The following is a 7715-nucleotide window of genomic DNA, read 5'->3' as shown; positions in this document are numbered from 1 at the left end:
ATTGCTTTGGCAATCCTGTGTCTTTTGTTCTTCCATATAAATTTTAGGATTATTGGTTTTAGTTCTGTGAAAAAAATGTCATGGGTATTTTGATAGGGATTGCTTTAAATCTATAGATTGCTTTGGGTAGTATGGTCATTTTAATGATATTAATTCTTCCAATCCAAGAGCATGGGATTTCTTTCCATTTCTTTGAATCAGCTTCAATTTCCTTTATCAATGTTTTATAGTCACTAGATTATAGGTCTTTCACTTCCTTGGTTAAGTTTATTCCTAGTTTTTGTTTTTTGGGTTTTTTTGATGTGATTTTAAATAGGATTTTTACTTTCAATTTCTGATAGTTCATTGTTAGTATAAAGAAATGAAACAGATTTCTGTATGTTAATCCTGTATCCTGCTACCTTGCTGAATTCATTTATTAGTTCTAATAGTATTTGTGTGGTAACTTTAGGGTTCTCTATATTGTAACATGTCATCTGCAGATAGTGACACATTTACCTCTTCCCTTCAAATTGGGATACATTTTATTTCTTTTTATTGTCTGATTGCTGTGTCTAGGACTCCCAATACTCTGCTGAATATAAGTGGTGAGAGTGGGCATCCTTGTCTTGTTCCTGAATTTAGCAGGAAGGCTTTCAGCTTTTTACTGTTGAGTATTATGTTGGCAGTGGGTTTCTTGTAAATGGCTTTTATTATGTTGAGATATGTTCCCTCTATACCCACTTTGGTGACAGTTTTTATTATGAATGGATGTTGAATTTTGTTAAATGCTTTTTTTCTGCCACTACTGAGATGATCATGCAGTGTATCACATTGGTTGATTTATGTATGTTGAACCATCCTTGCCACCCTGGAATGAATTTAACATGATCATGGTGTATGATCATTTTTATGTATTGTTGGATTCATTTTGCTAATACTATGTTGAGGATTTTTGCATCTATATTCATCAAATATTAGCCTGTAATTTTCTTTTTTTGTAGTGTCATTGTCTGGTTTTGATATCAGGATGATATTGGATTCATAGAATGACTTTGGGAGTGTTCCCTCCTCTTCAATGTTTTGGAATAGTTGATAAAGATAGGTATAAGTTCTTTGCATATTTGGTAGAATTCCCCAGTGAAGCCATCTGCAGGGACTTTTGTTTGCAGAGAGTTTTAATTATTATTATTATTATTATTACAGATTCTATTTCACTTCTAGTGATCAGTCTGTTCAAATTATCTGTTTCCTCTTGACTCAGTTTTAGCAGCCTGTATGTCTCTAGAAACTTCACCATTTCTTCTAGGTTGTCCAATTTGTTGGCATATAACTGTTAACAGTATTCTGTTATGATTTTGTGTATTTCTGTGGTATTGGTCATTATTTCTCCTCTTTCATTTCTTACTTTGGGTCCTCTCTCTCTTCGTGGTGAGCCTAGCTCACCAAGATTTTGTTCATCTTTTCAAAAAATCAGCTCTTGGTTTTACTGATCTTTTCTATTTTTTTTTGATTTCTATCTTATTTCCTCTCAGATCTTTATTTCCTTCCTCTGCTTACTATGGGTTTTATTCTTCTTTTTAATAATTCTTTTAGGTGATAGGTTAGGTTGTTTATTTGAGATTTTTCTTCTTTCTTGAGGAAGGTCTTTATCACTAAGAGCTTCCCTCTTATGACTGCTTTTGGTGCATCCCACAGATTTTGTAAGGTTGTGTTTTCATTTTTATTTGTCTTATTTTCTGACTTATGCTTTGATTTCATTGTTGACCCATTGGTGTTTTAGTACATGCTGTTTAGAATCTGTGTTCATTCTTTTCCTGTTTTTCTTTCTGTTATTTCTAGTTTCATGCCAAGTTTGTGGTCAGAACAGAGGCTTGAAATAATTTCCATCCTCTTAAATTTGTTGAGGTTTGTTTTGTGACCTAGTATGTGGTCTATCCTAGAGAATATTCCATGTGCACTTGAAAAGAACGTGTATTGTACATCTTTTGGATGTAGTGTCAATTAAGTCCAACTGGTTTATTGTGTCATTTAGGACCTCTATTGCCTTATTGACTTTCTGTCTGGGTGGTTGTCCATTGATGTCAGTGTGGTGTTAAAGCCTCTTACTATTATTGTATTCCTGTCAGTTTCTCCCTTTATGTCTGTTAGTATTTGTTTTATATATTTAGGTTCTCTTGTATTCTGTTAGAGTGTAATATCCCCATCTTGTACTGATCCCTTTATCATTATATAATGTCCTTCTTTTTCTTTAGGGCCTTTGTTTTAAAGTCTATTTTGTCTGATATGAGTAGTGCTACTCCCACTTTTTTGTCATTGACATTTGCATGACATATCATTTTCCATCCCCTCACTTTCAGTCTGTTTCTTTCACCCTGAAATGAGTCTCCTGTAGGCAGCATATTGTAGGTTCCTGTTTTTTTAACTCAATTTGCCACTCTACGTCCTTTGAATGTATTTAGTCCATTGACATTTAATGTAATTGTCGATAGGTATGTATATTGCCATTTTAAACCTTGTTTTCCAGGTGTTTTTGTAGTTCTTCTTTGTTCATATCTTATCTTGTTTGTCCTTTTGTAGTTTAAAGATTTTCTTTCATAGTACACTGGAGTTCCTTTCTTTTTGATTTTTGTGAATCTATTGTATGTTTTTGATTTGTGGTTACCATGGAGTTCCAAGTATGTTGACCCGTAACTATATCTACTTGCTATAAACTGATAGTAATTCAAGTTCAAACACCTTCTAAAAGATCTGTATTTTTATACTCCCCTTCCCCACATTTTGTGATTCTGATGTCCTATTTTACATCTTCATGTTTATTCTTTTGCTGTTAATTGTAGCTGTAACCCCTTTTACAAAAAATTTTTCACTGTTTTGTAATCTATGTATTGGTTTACTTAAGTGATGTTCAATCCTTTTATATATTTGCCTTTCCTTTTATGAGTTTCTCTTTCCTATAGATTCTTGCTTCTTTTCTATTTAGAAAAGACCTTTCAATATTCCTTTTTGGGTAGGTTTAGTATTGCTAAATTCTTTTAGTTTTTCCTTGTCTAAGAAGTTCTTTATCTCTCCTTCTATTCAAAATGATAATCTTGCTGTGTAGTATCCTAAGTTGCAGGGTTTTCCCTTTCAGGACTTTGAATATATCAATGCCACTCTCTTTTGGCCTGCAATTTCTGCAGAGAAATCAGCTGATAGCCTCATGGGGTTCCCTTGTAACTGACTCTTAGTTTTTCTCTTGCTGCCTTTAGAATCTACTCTTTAACTTTTGCCATTTTAATTATGATATGTATTGGTGTGGGTGTGTTTGGGTTCATCTTGTATGGGACCCTCTGTGCTTTCTGTACCTGAATATCTGTTTTCTTTTTTAGGTTTGGGAAGTTTTCAGCTATAATTTCTTCAAATACATTTTTGATCCCCTTTTCTCTCTCTTCTGCTTCTGGAACACCTATTATATATAGGTTGGCATGCTTTATATTATCCCATAGATCTCTTACGTTGCTTTTCTTTTTTTTTTTCATTTGTCTTTCTGTCTGCTATTCTGATTGGGTGATTTCCATTATTCTGTCTTCCAGATCACTTATTTGTTCTTCTGTGTCATTTAGTCAGCTATTTACTGTTTTTTTCCTCAGTAACTGAGTTGTCTAATTTTGACTGGTTCATCTCTATGGTTTCTAGTTTCTTGTTACAATGATCGGCATTTCTATCAAAAATCTTTCCAATTTCTTTAGCATTTTTATAACCTCCTTTTTAAACTCGAGGTCTAGCAGAGATCTGTTTTATTATTTGTTCTTTCAGGGCATTTCTTTTGTTCTTTTTAATCGGGAGTAGTTCCTCTGCTTTTTCATTTTACTTAACTTTCTCTGTCTCTATGAATTTAGGAGAAATAGTTATCTACTGTGGTCTTAAAGGGGTGTTTTTATGTGGGAGTGTCCCTGTGCAGATTATGTGTGTCCAATATCTTTGGTGCAAGGGCTCTTTTTAGCATGGATGCCAGCTGCATCTTTCTTCAGAGTGTGTTGGCCATTACACCCTGGATATGGGGTGTAATTGGCACTGTGCTGTCCAGAGCCTGTGCTGGATGTGAGGCAGGGGCTCCTCTTTGCTCTGTGGCTATCAATGACCTGTTGGAGGCAGGGTCTTCTCCCCAGTTGCTGCAGTAGAAGCCCTGAGGATCAGGTTGATCAGGTTCCATTGCCCTTGAGTACATGTCCTGCCCCAAGGGTGGTGATTGTTGAAGCAAGTGAGGCCCATGAAGTCACAGCAAACCTATGAGCCACCTGTGTATGCATTCATGGTTCTGCTCAGAAGCAATCCAAGGTCATGTCCCTTTCTCTTGTGTTTGTCCCAGATCTAGTGCAAAGCTGTGTTGTGGAGTAGGCTGGCGCTCAGGGCATTGTGGCTGCAGGAATCTAGGTGGCTGTGCTGCCACCTGGGCCCTGGACTGCCTCTGAGGAAGATTTCTCCCAGGACCTGTCTGCCCCAGATCTGAGGCTAAGCTTAAGTGTGGAGTGGGCAGAGCTAGGGCACTCCTGCAGGGAAACAAATCACTGCACACTCCTGCCCAGGACCTAACTGCCAAGACTCAGCATCTAGCTGCTGCGTGTTCCTGTGGCACCACCTGGTGCACAGGCTATGTCTGCCACAGTAAGACCTGAAGCCACAGTGCCCACACTGACAATGGGCTCCACAGCTCTCCTGGATCACATTCCAGGCACTCAGCTGCCCTGTCTTTTTAATTCTCTCTCATCTCTTCATAATGCATTCTATTTTTGTTCTTCTGCTTTCATAGTTTCTAGAATTTTATTTTCCTTATCCAGTTCTCTAGCTTCCCTGCTCTCCCTTTAGTAACTCCTCCCTGATTTCATACTCCCAATGCAGAGATGTGGTCTTCTTATATCTCTGATTTCTTTTAAAAATAAACTCTCCATGAGCAGAACATGTCTCTTCTTGACTTATTTCTATAGCAAAGTGGCCATCAAGTGAGTACTTAGTAAGCTTTTCTAAATCATTGCTGATGTGTATCTCAGTAGATTAAATATAAGTGAGGCTCCTTTTTCTCCACCAATTTTCTATGTTGCTCCTCTTGTGCCTATATATAGAACAGAGGTACTCTGCTTATTAGTACCTGTGTTTCTCACCCCAGTGTCCTGAGATACCATCTCTAGAACAAAAGATTGCAGGTTCCTTTCTGCATTTATTAATATCAAGCCTGTGGCTATGCAGCTCACCTCACAAATTAAATCACATAGATTCATAAGATCTAAGATCTCATGAGTTGTTTGCTGTCTCTTTAACCATGCTTGAAATGAAAGGAGATATTCTGCATGCTGTTTAATTAAAGCACTAAAGCAGTGGCAGTCTCCCCCACAGGAAAAACTCTTTCTGCAAATTCACAGTATTTGGTTGCATCAAATATACTTTCAGCCTCAATTAACAGAAACTTGACTAAAAGTGGCTTAAAACTTTATCTCATATTTTCCAAGTCCAGAGGTATATAGCTCACTTGTGGTTAATAATTCAACAGGTCAGCCTTGCCATTAAGGACTCAGGTGCTTGACATTGCTCTAATCTGCCATCTCTAGCATGTCCACAACCTACTCCTCCTGGTTGCAAATGGCTGTAGCAGGGCTAGGCATCATTTACCAACAAGACTGCGTTTAGCAAAGAACAGAGGCTTTCCTCCTGTGTATTCCTTTTGAATAGGGAGGGTACCTTTCCTGGAGTACCCCAGCATAATTCCTCCAGGATTGGATCACATGCTCATGGGAACCAATCACTGGCAAGAGGCATGGGCAGCATGTTTGCCTTAGACTTACCCTGCCTCAGAAAGATAATGACTCACTCTGTAAAGGAGGGCAAGGACCCATTTGTGAACACAGAGCTCTGTGGAGGCAACTGAAGTCGGTGTGTATCAGCATGACCAAAAGGAAAGAAATGGCTGTTTGCATTGCAAACACAGTCATAGCAAATATCAGTAAGTACTATGGTTTGCATAATGCTGCAAGCAAGGGCTGAAATCAAGGTGCCTGGGGCACACAATTTTTTTTTTCTTAACATCTTTACTGGAGTATAATTGCTTTACGTTGTTGTGTTAGTTGCTGCTGTATGTGAATCAACTATACGTATACATATATCCCCACATCCCCTCACTCTTTCTTCTCCCTCTCACCCTCCCTATCCCAACCCTCTAGATGGTCACAAAGCACCGAGCTGATCTCCCTGTGCTACGTGGCTGCTTCCCACAGCTATCTGTTTTATATCTGGTAGTGTATATATGTCTATGCCATTCTTTCACTTCGTCCCAGCTTACCCTTCCCCACCCCACGTCCTCAAATCCATTATCTATGTCTGCGTCTTTATTCCTGTCCTGACCCTAGGTTCTTCAGAACCATTTTCCTTTTTAGATTCCACGTATATGTGTTAGCATACGGTACTTGTTTTTCTTTTTCTGACTTACTTCACTCTGTATGACAGACTCTAGGTCCATCCACCTCACTACAGATAACTCAATTTTGTTTCTTTTTATGGCTGAGTAATATTCCATTGTATATAGGTGTGGGGCACAAAACTTAAGATGGCTTTCACTCTCTGTACTGGCATGGCCATGAGAGTAGATGCCTTCTTAAATTTTGTGTCCTAGGAACTTTGCTGGTTTCACCCTGGCCTGGCACTGGCTGTGGACATGGTATAAGCTCAATAAATACATTTATTTAATTGTGTGTCAGAAAACCCATTTTTCCCATAAACACCTCAACTGATTCCTGAAATTCTATCACTAGCAGTTTATTTCTTCATGTAAAGCCTTGCCTTCTTCTGTGGTATACTTTTCTGTATTCAAATGCCCCTAAAGAGGGAGTTTATTATACTATCACATTCCTAACAGAAGAGATGAGATTTGGAATCAAACCAGTAGGTTATTTGCACTCAAGATCTGTGTTAGACTTGGGATGCTTGAGGCAACTTCTCTACATCTCAGTGAGAGGATGTAATACTGAGAGATGCTGGGCAAAGGTTGGGAAGAAATGTTGTACTTCAGCAGAGTGCCTTCAGAGCACCATGGTAATCTCCACATATTTTGAGGACAATATCAAAGGGATGAAGTAGGAAAGTAAAGGGAACGGTATTGTAAGCAATTAGTTTTGCTGCAGAACTAACCATCGTACAACACAGAGGCTTAAAACAATAAACATTTATCATTACTCTGGAATCTATGCATCAGTGGGGGGGGTTCTGCTGATTTGGGACAGATTCAATGGATATCCTCTTGGTTCATTCATGTGTGGCTTAGACAGGGGCTACATGGTCTAGAATGGCCTTACCATCATGGGCCATGTGTCTTTCATCATCCAACAGGTGAGCCCTGACTTTCTCATGAGGGTTTTTCCAGGTTTCTAGAAGAACATGGGAGCAAACTCCCAAGTGCAAGAGCTTTTCAAGGCCCTTCTTGTGTCATTTTGCTCATGTCCCATTGGTCAAAGCAATCACACTGTCAAGCTGAGAACTGGTGTTGGGGGAGGTGGGAGACACTAATAGGGCATAACTAGAGGGGTGAATGCATGGATATTTATGGCCATCTTTGCAGTACAACACAGAAAGCATTCTTGTTTGGAAGCATCTTCAAGGTACCTACTGAAGGATTCCAGGAATTGTTGGGAAGCTTGCTATAGATGTAGATGAACCAGAGGAAAATGCAAGTGTGCCATTAAGAGTAGTTGCTTCAAAAGGAAACAGAA

Source organism: Lipotes vexillifer, unplaced genomic scaffold (genome assembly GCF_000442215.2).
Source record: "Lipotes vexillifer unplaced genomic scaffold, Lipotes_vexillifer_v1.1 scaffold781, whole genome shotgun sequence".
In the NCBI taxonomy this organism is placed as follows: domain Eukaryota; kingdom Metazoa; phylum Chordata; class Mammalia; order Artiodactyla; family Lipotidae; genus Lipotes; species Lipotes vexillifer.
This window is presented reverse-complemented; position numbering follows the sequence as displayed.